This window comes from Pinus tabuliformis, chromosome 1_2 (genome assembly GCF_031772625.1).
Source record: "Pinus tabuliformis cultivar Carrire ecotype Pingquan chromosome 1_2, CPIR1, whole genome shotgun sequence".
In the NCBI taxonomy this organism is placed as follows: domain Eukaryota; kingdom Viridiplantae; phylum Streptophyta; class Pinopsida; order Pinales; family Pinaceae; genus Pinus; species Pinus tabuliformis.
The window spans coordinates 1,156,434,270-1,156,449,067 of NC_142298.1; positions in this window are offsets into that span (position 1 = coordinate 1,156,434,270).

The window sequence follows — 14,798 nt, forward strand, 5'->3', positions numbered from 1 at the left end:
TTGATAGCTGATGGGTGAGAATAGAGTAGCCTTGAGACACCCTATTTCAACTGATAATATTGGTTAAAAACTCCTCTAAAACAACTCTACCTCAAGCTTTGGAAACTAGCTCGGGGGTGACAACTTCAAGTAACTTTGGTTATAGCTTGTCTATGGTTGAGTGGAGAGTTAAATTCCAAATCTCAATTTTTGAGGAAATTTTAATAAGATAAGTATATTCAAGCCTTTACACATTTATTGATATGCCTATGTTTAATGCAGGGTTTAATTCCTATGATTATATTGGTTCATTGTGTTGGTTTAATGCATTGATATGTTGAGGAAATGAATTCCTTTGTAATGTTGAGATTTGTGCCATGGATGACCAACAATTCATCCCTATAGGACTAGTATAATTATGATTGATTATGTTTTCATGTATTTATTATTATACGCTACCATCAGGTAGTTAATTTACTCAAGTCAATGACCAGGGAAGTGAACATGGCATGGAAATATATTGGAAATTCCTACAATATAATCTTAGAAATGGTTTCTTCTTATATTAATCCTAAGCCTACAAATTGGTCTAAATGGAATGGATATAGAGAGATGGGTAGATATTTGTAATATTTATTTTCTATTGTGTTGTTGGGGGAATGGTTCAATTCCTTTGTATAATCTGAGCTTGAATTCATTCTACTTAGCTAAGCATGAAGGATGAGCAAATCCTTGTTGTTAAAATGTTCTTTCTATGTTTTAATGACCTATGTAACTGGCCTGTATATCTGGCCAGTGTTTATTTATGAGCTCAGGAGGGATAACCTAGAGAGATTTGCAATTGTATGTATAAAGTCTTATGGATATAAGTTGGGGATGAGCTCGAGGCATTAAGGGGCTTGGCTCTTAACCATGTGTGTGGGCATTGTACCCAAGTACCAAGGGTGGTGGAGCCTACACCATAATCAAATGCCATGGGGTTCGAAGGCCAAGGTGTTGTGGAAGGTTGGACTCAAGCGCACAATTTCAGTGAAGGTATTGGGACACACTGGTAGCAGGATCCATGAGGATCCACACAATCCTAGATGGGTCACCTTGGAAGATTCAACGAGAGGCTATAAGAGGAATTCCTAAGATTTAATCTTTGAGATGAGGTGGTGTATAAGGGGCATGTATAGTATGCACATATGTGTAAGGTGTTTAACCCTTGTGTATAATGTATGCACTCATGTTGTGAGTCGTGGAAATAGATAATGTGACCAATCATGGGCGAGTTGGTAGCTTGGGTCATGTTACCAAGTGTCGATTAGGTAAGGTGGCCTGGATAGCCATGTGGGGACCATGTGGGTGCCACATGGAATGCTAGGATGATGTGCTATTCATTGATAGGTTAATCCTTGATTGGCCATATCTTTTAATGTGGGAATTAGATTGGAGCAAGTTTTATCTGATTGGAAAGGTCTTGATGAGATGAACACAACAATGTTATCTGTTTCATGTTTTTGAGGAAGTTGAAAGAGGTAAAAAATTTATATGCCATCTCCATAACTAAACCTTGGGGGTTTGTTCAACATAGTAACTACCTCCTTCTAGCCTTTGTTTTGGGCTAGGGTTAGTAGGGGGTATGTTACATGGCCAAGAAAAATATATATAATGACAATTAGTTATTTTCTTAAACTAATATTGGTATGTTGTTTCAACACATAAGAATACTTATAAAAATAAAAACGAGTTCTTAACAAAATGGTGTAATACAATTTAGAGAGGACTTCACATAGTGGAAACACCTAGAATTTCAAGGGTTGAAATTAGGAGCTATAAGGAAGACAATGATAGGATCATGAAATCCCAAGCAAAGAAGGAGGAAGTAGATGCAGTAGTGTTGCAAAGCATATAAAAATTATAGAGGTGGAGACAACATGAACCAACTAGCAATAATGTGGACAGTCATAAATCTAAAAAGGTTCCTATCCCATCTAAAATTCAAAAATATGTGATAGCTACCAGCAATACAGAAGGAAGTGGTTCAAGGAAGAGTCATATAAGTGCTAAGAAGGATACAACTAGTGCAGGAACCTCAAAAAACATCTTTGAAAAGGAAACTAATATTTCAAATAAATTATCCAACACATCCAATGGGTCTTCATTGCACAAGAAGAAGAAAAAAAAAGTATGCTAAGAGTTCCTTGCCTAAAGAGTTTAAGAATTTTAAGCCTCCCATATTTAATGGAGAAGTTAACAAGATGAAGAAGCTAATGCATGGTTATTGGTCTTGAAGAAATACTTCGGGGTGCATAATTATTCTGAGAACATGAATGTTAGTGTCACCCTATTTAACACAAGAGGCATAGTTAATATCTACCAAGAATATCTCAAGAATGTTAAGATAATTCAAGATAAGTAGTTGACTTGGAGTAAATTTAAAAAATATTTCAGGGAGAAATATATGTTTGAAAGGTGTTATGATGGAAAGATAAGGGAATTTCATGAAAAAAACCTAGGGAAGCTCACCATGGGTGCATATTCCTTATAGATTTATAGAATATTTGAGATACATGCCTTACATAAAATATGAGAAAGTAAAAATACAATTCTTTCTCAGTGGATTACCACATCCCTATTAGGACATAATTGAGTTTTGTGAACCAAAAACTCTCAAGGACACCATAAAAGGCTACATAATTTTATGACCAATCAAAACATGAGATTGATTCTTAAGCATGGTGGAGGAAGAAGGATAAAACCATGTTCAAGAGAATACAATAAAAATATTGATGTTATAAGTAGTCTGGGAAGATTTTTATATTCAATGTACTATCTAGAAGTGTGTATCAACGAAAATTCACTGCTTAAAGTGGGGATTTACCAATCAAACCTGTAAAAGAAGAAATAGAAGAACCAAATAAAATTCCATTAAAGTGTTGGGGGTGTGGAGAGGAGAAACTGCTTCAGTATTTCCCTTATAAGTGGCACAATTATCGGAAAATATTCAATGTGCAAGAGGCTACTATTGTTGATGGTGTAGCAAAAAATGTGCCAAAGATTTTTGAAAATATGGAAAATCGGAAAGTAGACCACCAAGCCTTTGAGGTGGAGATGTAAGGTATATTATCCAAACTCACCCAAAATACAACCTTTGTTATATCTCTTAGCAAGTTTTTGAAGCAGGTGTGTTGTAGAAAATGAAGCATGCCAAAGCTTGGCTAGTGAAACTACTTATAGGAACAAAGAAAAGGGTGTATGAGGTATTTGAAGACTTCCCATTTTAGATGAGTATCCTAAATACTTGAGAAAATTTAAATGGACTACATATGATGTGCTAATCAACATGGATTGGGTGATAGTACATAAGAGGAAGTTGGACTATTTTAATAAAGTATTAAAATGTGAATATGAAGAGGGAAATTGAAGAAGTTTGAAAGGAAAGTGGAAGCCAATATTATTAAGAAAAATATCACCTTTTAAATTTAAGAAATACTATAGAAAAATATGAAGGTCATATGTTGTCCACGTTCTAAACTATGTTAAGGAAAAAACATAAAAGTGAGGATCATCCATTGTTGCTAGAGTGGAGAGATGTATTTCTTGACGAAATAAGGAAATACCAAGACTACTTCCCAAGAGGGTTATGGAATTTTCAATAGAACCTATACCATGGGAGATATCGGTGTCTATATCACATTATAGGATGAGAAAACTTGAGTTATTGGAATTAAATATGCAACTGCAGGAAATGTTGGAAAAATGGTATATGAAACCCATTGTACCTCCATAGCACCAACACTATTTTTGAAAATGAAAGAAGGCACCCTTAGGCTATGTATTGATTATAGGAAACTAAATAAGATGTCCATAAAAAATAGATATCCCTTACCTAGAATCAATGATCTTTCATCATCTAGGAGGGGCAATGTTGTTTTCAAAAATCAGCTTGAGGTTTAGTTACCATTAGATCTAGATAAGGGATCAGGATATTCACTCCTTCAAACTTGGTACGATCATTATGAATTTGAGGTGGTACCCTTTGGGGTTACCAATGCACCAACCACAATAATGTGTTTAATGAACAATATTATCAATAAGTATTTGGAAAAATTTATATTGGCTTTTCTGGATGATATCTAGGTGTACTCCAAGAGTAAAAAGGAGCACATGGAGCACCTCATAATAACGTTATATGTTCCAAGGGAGTATAAAATTGATTCAGGTGGATATTGGTGGCCACCCACCTATTCCACTTGGACCCCCACCATTATTTCTTTCAATTTCCTTAATTGTAGCACAATTTACTATATTTGGAAGTTTTTCGGGTCCTGAACTTTCGAAGCCATTTTGAGGCCCTAAATGATGTTTTTTTAGGAAAATAGGAAAACCCACAGATCCCAGTGGGATTTTGCAGTCAAAATTTTTATTCCTTGAATAAATATTTCTTATGAGGTATCGTACACATCAAAAAAATATCGTATACCAATGTTACGATCCTGGGAAGTTGGTGTAACAGTTTACCCCAATGAGGCCTAAACACTTTTGGTGCTTCATCTTCTAAGGTTAGGTTTGTGGATGTTTAGCGTTTTCCATTGTTTCTAAATAATAAATAGGCCTTTGAGTCTCATTGTCACATAGTTCAAAGGCATGTAGCTGCCACATCTCTTCTCAGAGATAAGCTACCATTGCCCAAGCTAGTTTATTTCCATTCTGGGTGTAAACAATTTTCAGTGTTTTGTTATCAATGAATTGAAGTTCAATTTTTGTTGTAGCTCTATGTTTTTGTTTAAATATTTATTTAATTTCATTCCTGCATAAATATCGATCAATGATATCAAATCAGTTAGCTCTTTCTCTTTTTTTCTATGCATGTCCCCAACGAGGTCAGGTATAAGGAGTTAGTGCTTGAACTAGTTGAAAATTTGCAACACCAACCTCATTGACCTCGACAACCTTCCATGGAGGAAGAAAAAAAATACAATGGAGTAGGAGATGCTTTAAAAATATTGATCGAAGAATCCCTCGAGCGACAAAGGAATGAGATGATGGACAACGTTTCCCATATCCTTCAATGGATGCCCACAAGTGACACATCTTCATCCAACAACAACCCTAGAGCCACCACTCCCGTCAAGATACAAGTCAACATTGATATTCCCATCTTTGAAGGCCATATAGATGCATATGCTAGAGATAAATGGTTAAATCTATTGGAATGATATTTTTTAGTTCATTCTCTTTCCAATAGGGAAAATTTACTTTTGCACTCCTCAAATCCACCTCCCACATCAAGGACTAGTGGGAAACCTATTGTGAGAAAAGGGATGAGAGGGAACTGTTGTTGGGAAAAGTATCTATTCAGAACACCCCTATCCCACTCTAAGGTGTGACAGTGCCTTAGCAACAAACAAGGAAAACTACTTGAGTATTCTTCTTTATGAGATGTAAATGAAGAGGAAGGATAAACTAACCTGTTTCTTGCGCTAGTTTGTTGATCCAATCACTCCTCTCTTCAATAGCTCCCAGCTCCCTGCTCCCTTACCGGCCCAGCTTCACCGAATTCCTGCAAGATCACAGAAGAGAGAAACTACACGAAGATATAGATTTACATTCATAAAAACCTTAGGATCAGATTAAGCTAAACATGCAAATATAACAAAACATCATTGATACACAGCACGTAGGAGAAACTCAAATAGTTTTATTGATATGATAAGAAAGTCCAAGAGGAGATACAACCAAGTGAGTCCCGATCCAGCATCTACCTCCCAGCAAAGGAATCCCTTCCTCACCTCCAACAAAGCATAAATCACCCAATGTACTAATCTCAATCTCAAACCAACAGCAATTCTCTGCAAAGTACAAAATTCCAGCCTCTGGATCTCTGGGATGAGGGATCCATATATAGATGTAAGCAGAGAGGATGAGTCAGCTTATGTTTTGACTTGTGGCCTCTCTCTATCAGTTCTTGCTTCCACTTGGAGACTGAGAGCCTCTTACTCATCACTCGTCGAATTCAGTGAGGCAAGTGTCATTGGAGAATATTCTGGAAGCTTCCATTGTCTCTCCACCTCGTTGAATGACTCTGCCACTTGTCATTTCCCGCTAAACGTACCTGGGTAGTGCATTCAAGTGCGTTGCAACGCACCTAGCCAGCGCATTTGGGTGCTTTGCAACGCAGGTAGCTAGTGGAGCTTCTGAATTGATCCTGATTTGACTAGTTTTGAGCAGTTTCTGGTGGAGAACTTCTGGGAGAAGCTGCCATTGGTTGACCTTGTTCCTTTAGGGGCAGGAACAACACTTTTAGGGACTTTGGATCCCTTGGATTATGGACATTTCATGCTTATAGCTGTAAGGCACAAAAATGTCTATAACAGTTGCCCCCTAAAGTATGAGGCCGTTTATCGGGTGAAATGCTTTATTAGGAGGATCCGAAGTTCTTTCAATGCTGGGAGGATACCTATAATAAGATACAATACAATACATTATTTTCATACTGTTTTCATGATCTAGCTGAGGCGGGCATTCCCATGCTCAGCTTTATAAATTCACTTTTATGTACATAGGACAGACAATCGTCTGATGGTAGACTGATGATTCTGATGAAATCATCATCCTTTCGGTAGGATGATTATCTGTTCTGCAATGCTGTACATGTCAATGTCTTTATTTTTCCTGAATATATATCGCAGCCCGGATGGATGAAACTAGATCCGGGGTCTTCAATCTCGTCTGATCTTCACTCTAAGTACAAGTTGATCCATGTGAGAAATGTTTTGAAGTCGAACATGGAAAGACATCGCTTGATTACCAGTCGATGATGTAAACTGTTAACAAGCGCAAGAGGAATCACCGATAATGATAATGAACCTCAAGGTACTGCAGTACAATTCACGTGGTGTGAATAAAGGACTTGGCGTCGAACACCACGCAAAATCTTTCGGTCGAAGGTCATTGATGTATACCTGTCGCCGGAAGTGAGAAACTTGCCATTGAGGCATGCAAGCTTCAAAGTACTGAAGGGGGTGTTCCTAGATCAACTTCTTGGATAATGAGCTGATGTCGACAAGAAGCGATCCGTCAAAGGAGGGCCTTGATGTATCCCACATCAATGACACGGAACGGAGTAAATAATTTTGATGGAGGTGAAAACAATCTGATGATATACGGTTCAGGGTGGCAGTCATGAAAGAATGAAATATACTGTACGGTAGTGGATGGGACACGGGTGACTTCTCTGATGACTTCTCTTGAACATATCGGCGACACTTATATGATGGATTGGTAGCATTTACCCCAAAGGTGGATGGTATGGCGAGACCATGGTGATGTGACCGGTGAATGAAACAACCCAACCCGACTCAGGCACGGAGTGGAAGTGTCATGTTCAAGAGCGACCAATAAAGGTTCTTTGAGTTTCTTCCCAATTTTTCCCCAGTCATTTCTGACCAGTACCTCTTTATTTTTTTCAAGCTTGAGGAGGATAACATGTGCTTGTTCTATAATTTGCCCTTCGGGCAAATCCATCGCTATGTTTTAACGAGCCTAGCGATAGTGAAACTCGTTCTCGTCTAAAGACAAGTTTGTCGCTATTAATGTTTTTAAGGAGTCTAACGACAAAGATAACTCGGTCCTTTTCATTTTTAGAGAGTCTGAAAAGGTACGTAAAGTTAACTCCGGAGTTTCTTTTTCGTCATCTAATCCCTTAAGTCCGAAAAAGTATAAAATAATACAGAAGGGATGAATTTTCGATAGTTTTAACGAGCCGAAAAAAACAAGCGCTCGATCTTTTTGTGCAATAATCCCTCAGGTCCAAAAAGATTAAAATCTAGAGGAGAGATAGCTCTTCCTGTCGCTTTAACGAGCTGGAAGGCCAAAACTCGGCAATCTTTTCATATTTTACGAGTCAGTTGAAAAGAGATTAAAGGAGACTCGTCTTTTGAGGAACGAGTGATAAAACCGGTAGCAGCTGATTCCAGGTAAGGGTTGGAATTTTCCAATCACGGCAGTGTCACAAGGATGGCTAGTGAAATCACTCTTCGCAGCTGTTCCTCAAAATGGGTAAACAATCAAATGGAGGTGAATGATCGGCCAATGGAAAAGTGGAGGTGACGGTGCAAACACGACCAAGGCTTTAATGGCTGATAATGTTACATTCACGGTGGTTATTTACCGGAGGATAGTTCATTTTTTAATGAGCTTAAACGCGGGTTGAAACACTTGCTCGATCTTATGTTTATTTTTTAACGAGCATGAACTATGTGCTAAAACTGCTCGATTATCCAGTCATATGATAAGAATGTCTCATGTAAGATGCCATTTTTTATGGAGCTTGCGCCTTACAAAGCTATGCCCCACATCCTTTCTTTATGCAAGTTCGGAAACGACTAATCCTACGAGTTTAAAGGGTTAGAGGTCCTAAAAATTTAAAAAATAAATAGCTGCCCCTTGCTTGCACTCCAAAAGGTTTGCATGCCCCCATGTATAAAATACGATTTCAAGGTTACCCCTCAATTTGCAGATAAAACATTTGTTCTACCAGGAAAGGCCCACCTCTTTCAGGTTACCAAAGATTGTCTCATTTGCGCAGCAAACAAAACACTTCTTCGGCGATGTCTACCGAGATAGACAAAGGTGAGCGACGATGCCCGAAAACTCACATAACTTTGACAAAAGAATCTTATTCTAGAATAACCCCTATCTCAATCACGGACGGGGTACAGACTAGTCATATTCTCCCGCAGAAACCTATCCTATACCCGAAGTTTTCCTACCGAAGCAGACCAGGACGCATGCCCCCTGGGTTCCAGTCATATCCTTCCGAATTACTCGCGCTCATCGGGAGGACGGATCATGGGTTGAGACATTTCTTGCGTGAAGAGACCATTTAGGGATGGTATATGACTATTTGCGATGCGTGATCCGGGAAATGAAAGCTGGTCTACGAGCTTGACCACTCTTCCTTCGTGCGGAAAACACATTACTCTAAAGAGTGAGGAGACGATGGCTCCCTTGCAATATATATAGTCTCGTCCAAGGATTAGGTTATAATCCAAGGGTCCTTGAACGACCATCACGTTCATTTGAACGGTCTTCCCTTTCAATTTTATGGACACATTGGGGAGGAGACCTAAAGGTCGACTGGTTCCTTTATCGAAGCCTGTCAGATTTCTCATTTCAGGCAAAAGCGATGGCGAACCAAGCGCTTTCCAAGAAATAGAGGAAAGGATACTCATAGATGCCACCTCATCAATGATGGTGCCAGCCATGACCATTCTGTATATTTGAATGATAATTCGGAATGGTATGCTTTCTGGCAAACGGGGTCTGCCTAGTTGGTTCCAGTCGAAGGATACAACTAGGTTGCTTGGTGGTGGGACCGAGTAGACGGCCGGGTACGGCTATGACGAACTTCCTTCCTGCGATAAAGGAATGGGTAGGTTGCCCCCGTGTTCGTCGGAGTCTGTGTTGATGAAGAGAATTTGGACGGTGTCATCCTTATTCACCTCAGTGACTGTATCATTCGAAGATAAAACCTCTCAAGGCAAGACCGGGTCAACTTCCGCCTCGACCTTTTGACTTTCGTCGGGTATGGATTCAGCTGGTTCATCTTCAATGACCAGTGCTTCAGCTGACCACTTGAGCGGGCCAGCTGGATTCTCAACTAACAAAGGACTCGGCAAGAGTTTTTTATATCCAGGAGGGAGTCGTAACGGTGAAACCGGATGATCATCCAAAACTCTTTTAGCTTCGTCTAAGAAGGGACAACGGTGGATGGCGTGATTGCCTTCGCACAGTTTACAAGGAGATCTAGTTCTCTCTTTTTGTCCTGGGACTTCACTTTCCCTAGTTGACGGTGTGCTTTCAACATGGCTATCAGAGGTTGACGCCACCGGATTGTGCAAATGGGGAGACCAGTCCCTTAGTATCCGAGGGGTGCAGGGACAATCTCTGTGAAAGTGGTCTCCCTTGCAAATGACACATGGCGATTTAGGCCTGGTCAGTGCAGTGTGTGGATTTTCATTAGACGACACTCGTTTTCCCCTAGTCGCTTTTGGCTCCTTCTTCTTCTTCTCTTTCTTCTTCTTTTCCTTCTTTTCCTTAGGAACTTGACTTTTGGCTTTGCCAGCCCCATCAAGCGATGAGGAAGGAGGAGAGGAAGAATTAGAGGAAGTGGAAGGTTGGTGGTAACTTTGGACTGGTCTAACTGCTGATTCGACTGTTCAGGAATAGTGGTGTTCTGAATGACATTGGTTGAGAAGAGCCAGACCGGCAAGCCAATTGTCAGTCCTGGAAGCAACAATGTGGGCATATGGGGTGCACCAACATCTCCCCAAGAGGAGAAGGGACTAGGATTTCCACCAAGGGGAATTCCTTGGTTGGTAGGCTCCATTTTCTCAACCTAAAGATCAACGCAGGAAAAAGGGTATGAATATTCCGTTTAAAATAAATTTTAACGACGCTTGGACACAACTTGCTTTTTCAATTTTAAAGAGTCGAGAAAAAGCAAAAGATGACTCTAGTCTCCTTCGATTTTTAATGAGACTGAAGTGACAAGTGCTCAGATGGACCTTTTCCGTTAAGGAGTCTGAAAAGGAACGAAAGCGACTGCTCTTGAGTTCTAAGTAGAGGGTGTGCCAAACCAATCGCAAAACCGCAGAATACGTTTTAGGGTACGGGTGGTCAATCTTCCCGAATGCTGTGTTCAATGCATTGCGATCAGTAGGGCAGCCGACACGGCTTCCTATGGATAAAAGGTTTTAAGCCTATAGGGGTCTCCCAATATATACTCGACGGTACGTGGGAGCACAATCCGTACTGGCACTTATCGTCTCTCAGGAGGAATCACCCAACCATCAGTGAGGCCGACAGTCACCAGGTTTTACGATGCGGGAACACGTCTCTAGCTTAGACCTCTATGTTGTGCGTTAAGTTCCAATGCGTTGTTAAGTTCATTCAATTTATTTTAGGTTGATCTTTCTTAGAAGTTTTCCTTTTTGGATCACCACGAGATGTAGATATAATTCCTAAATGCAGTCTAAAGATGATAAGCAAGCTTTTATCTCTTTTCAACAATGAAAATCCTAGCTACAAAGGGAAAATAAAGACATAATATTTTCTCAAAGAGCATAGAGCACACTGTAAATGCACTTTTTCCTAAATCAAACCACACAAACGATCAATATGAAAATGCACAAATGCATGTATTTGTTTTCACTTTCTTAATATTGATGCCTAAAAAGAAAGTTGTTGTACAAATTTGAATTCGATTTCAAGTGAAAAAACACAACAAGCTTCTTTTCGAAATAAAAAAGACGATTACGACACTTATGATTTTGAAGTAAACACTTGTTTCGACACTAGAAATTCACAAATTCAATCCAAAAGACAGAAGTAAAAGCGCTATCAACTGTCAACAGTAAACACACTTACTCCTAAGATAAAAACGACACTTACGATAGGTCTAGATCTAAGGGCGACAGTATGACTAGTTTACTTTTGTAATGGGAAACTGCAAATGATGTAACAAATACACAAAAACAAATACAGTTTCTTTTATACAACTGAGGTGGAATTAAGGCAAAGAAAAGGGGTTTTCAGATAGGTACACACACTGATAACAGGCTGCAAAAATCAGAGATAAAACTGAACAAAATGAAGCAAAGAACCACAGCTGCACAGGGCAAAGGCTGATCAGTGCACCTGTTGCATAGAGAAACTGAATTCCAGTGCAGGTAGCCCTCTCGGGACCTGCGTTGAAATGCAGAACCTCTTCACAGAGCCTGCACTGAAGCAGAAACGAGAATTTTCTCTAGGTTCTGGGTCACGGTTTGCAGTTTAATCTATGGTTTTTGGCCGGATAAAAGCTATCAGTAAGGTACAATTACAGGGATGATTTAAAGCAGGACTAAGAACTATCACAAAGGGCAGTTAGAGCATTTTTGGATCAGCTGTTCAGATCATAAACAGGCCCAGTGAATGGACTAGAGTAGCAGATCTCTACTTTGCATTTGTAAATGGAAAATGCAATTCGATTCGCCACTCCTAAATTTATGAGAAGAACAACAATAGAAACACAAATAAACTAAATAGATACGATCCCCAGCGGAGTCGCCAATTTGTTGTTGGGAAAAGTATCTATTCAGAACGCCCCTATCCCACTCTAAGGTGTGACAGTGCCTTAGCAACAAACAAGGAAACCTACTTGAGTATTCTTCTTTATGAGATGTAAATGAAGAGGAAGGATAAACTAACCTGTGTCTTGCGCTAGTTTGTTGATCCAATCGCTCCTCTCTTCAATAGCTCCCAGCTCCCTGCTCCCTTACCGGCCCAGCTTCACCAAATTCCAGCAAGATCATAGAAGAGAGAAACTACACGAAGATATAGATTTACATTCATAAAAAGCTTAGGATCAGATTAAGCTAAACATGCAAATATAACAAAACATCATTGATACACAGCACGTGGGAGAAACTCAAATAGTTTTATTGATATGATAAGAAAGTCCAAGAGGAGATACAACCAAGTGAGTCCCGATCCAGCATCTACCTCGTAGCAAAGGAATCCCTTCCTCACCTCCAACAAAGCATAAATCACCCAATGTACTAATCTCAATCTCAAACCAACAGCAATTCTCTTCAAAGTACAAAATTCTAGCCTCTGGATCTCTGGGATGAGGGATCCATATATAGATGTAAGCAGAGAGGATGAGCCAACTTATGTTTTGACTTGTGGCCTCTCTCTGTCAGTTCTTGCTTCCACTTGGAGATTGAGAGCCTCTTACTCATCACTGGTCGAATTCAGTGAGGCAAGTGTCATTGGAGAACATTCTGGAAGCTTCCATTGTCTCTCCACATCGTTGAATGACTCTGCCACTTGTCATTTCCTGCTCAACGCACCTGGGTAGTGCATTCAAGTGTGTTGCAACGCACCTAGCCAGCGCATTTGGGTGCTTTGCAACGCAGGCAGCTAGTGGAGCTTCTGAATTGATCCCGATTTGACTAGTTTTGAGCAGTTTCTGGTGGAGAACTTCTAGGAGAAGCTGTCATTGGTTGACCTTGTTCCTTTAGGGGCAGGAACAACACTTTTAGGGACTTTGGATCCCTTGGATTATGGACATTTCATGCTTATAGCTGTAAGGCACAAAAATGTCTATAACAGGAACCCTCACTATTTTAAGCTGGAATCACTTGGAATTCTTTCTATATGCGATCAAGGAACAATATTACCATGTCAGGAGCTATGAAGATAAGTATATAAAGTGGACCACACTATGGCAGGGAAGGGACCAAGATGTGCCAGAGTTCATAAATATTTTTCATACCATTCACATGAAGTTAGGTATCAAGGATTTTCAATAGAATTTGGTACTAAAGTACTGCTATTGTCTACAAAAATGCATCCAAGATGAGATGAATTTCTTGGAAATCTCCTCGTTTGGCACTAACTATTGATACACTATCGATATCGAGCATAAATTTAAATAAAAGAAGTGAGACTTTGGATCGACGAATTCAAAGCAAGGGAAAGGCACCACCAAACCAAAAACAAAGCACAAAGCCAAGGTGGGGTGACCCAGGAGAACCTGCTGAAGAAGCAAGTAAAGAATAACACCATGAACACAAAGAAGGACACAATGTTATAGACATTTTTGTGCCTTATAGCTATAAGCATGAAATTTCCCTAATCCAAGGGATCCAAAGTCCCTAAAAGTGTTGTTCCTGCCCTTAAAGGAACAAGGTCAACCAATGACAGCTTCTCCCAGAAGTTCTCCACTAGAAACTGCTCAAAACTAGTCAAATCAGGATCAATTCAGAAGCTCCACTAGCTGCCTGCGTTGCAAAGCACCCAAATGCACTGGCTAGGTGCGTTGCAACACACTTGAATGCACTACCCAGGTGCGTTGAGCGGGAAATGACAAGTGGCAGAGTCATTCAACGAGGTGGAGAGACAATGGAAGCTTACAGAATCTTCTCCAATGACACTTGCCTCACTGAATTTGACCAGTGATGAGCAAGAGGCTCTCAGTCTCCAAGTGGAAGCAAGAACTGACAAAGAGAGGCCACAAGTCAAAACATAAGCTGACTCATCCTCTCTGCTTACATCTATATATGGATCCCTCATCCCAGAGATCCAGAGGCTGGAATTTTGTACTTTGCAGAGAATTTCTGTTGGTTTGAGATTGAGATTAGTGCATTGGGTGATTTATGCTTTGTTGGAGGTGAGGAAGGGATTCCTTTGCTGGGAGGTAGATGCTAGATCGGGACTCACTTGTTTTTATCTGCTCTTGGACTTTCTTATCATATCAATAAAATTATTTGAGTTTCTCCTACATGCTGTGTATCAATGATGTTTTGTTATATTTGCATGTTTAGCTTAATCTGATCCTAAGCTTTTTATGAATGTAAATCTATATCTTCGTGTAGTTTCTCTCTTCTGTGATCTTGCAAGAATTCGGTGAAGCTGGGTCAGTAAGGGAGCAAGGAGCTGGGAGCTATTGAAGAGAGGAGCGATTGGATCAACAAACTAGCGCAAGACACAGGTTAGTTTATCCTTCCTCTTCATTTACATCTCATAAAGAAGAATACTCAAGTAGTTTTCCTTGTTTTTTTCTAAGGCACTGTCACACCTTAGAGTGGGATAGGGGCGTTCTGAATAGATACTTTTCCCAACAAAAAATTGGCGACTCCGCTGGGGATCGTATCTAGTTAGTTTATTTGTGTTTCTATTGTTGTTCTTCTCATAAACTTAGGAGTGGCGAATCGAACTGCATTTTCCATTTACAAATGCAAAGTAGAGATCTGCTACTCTAGTCCATTCACTGAGCCTATTTA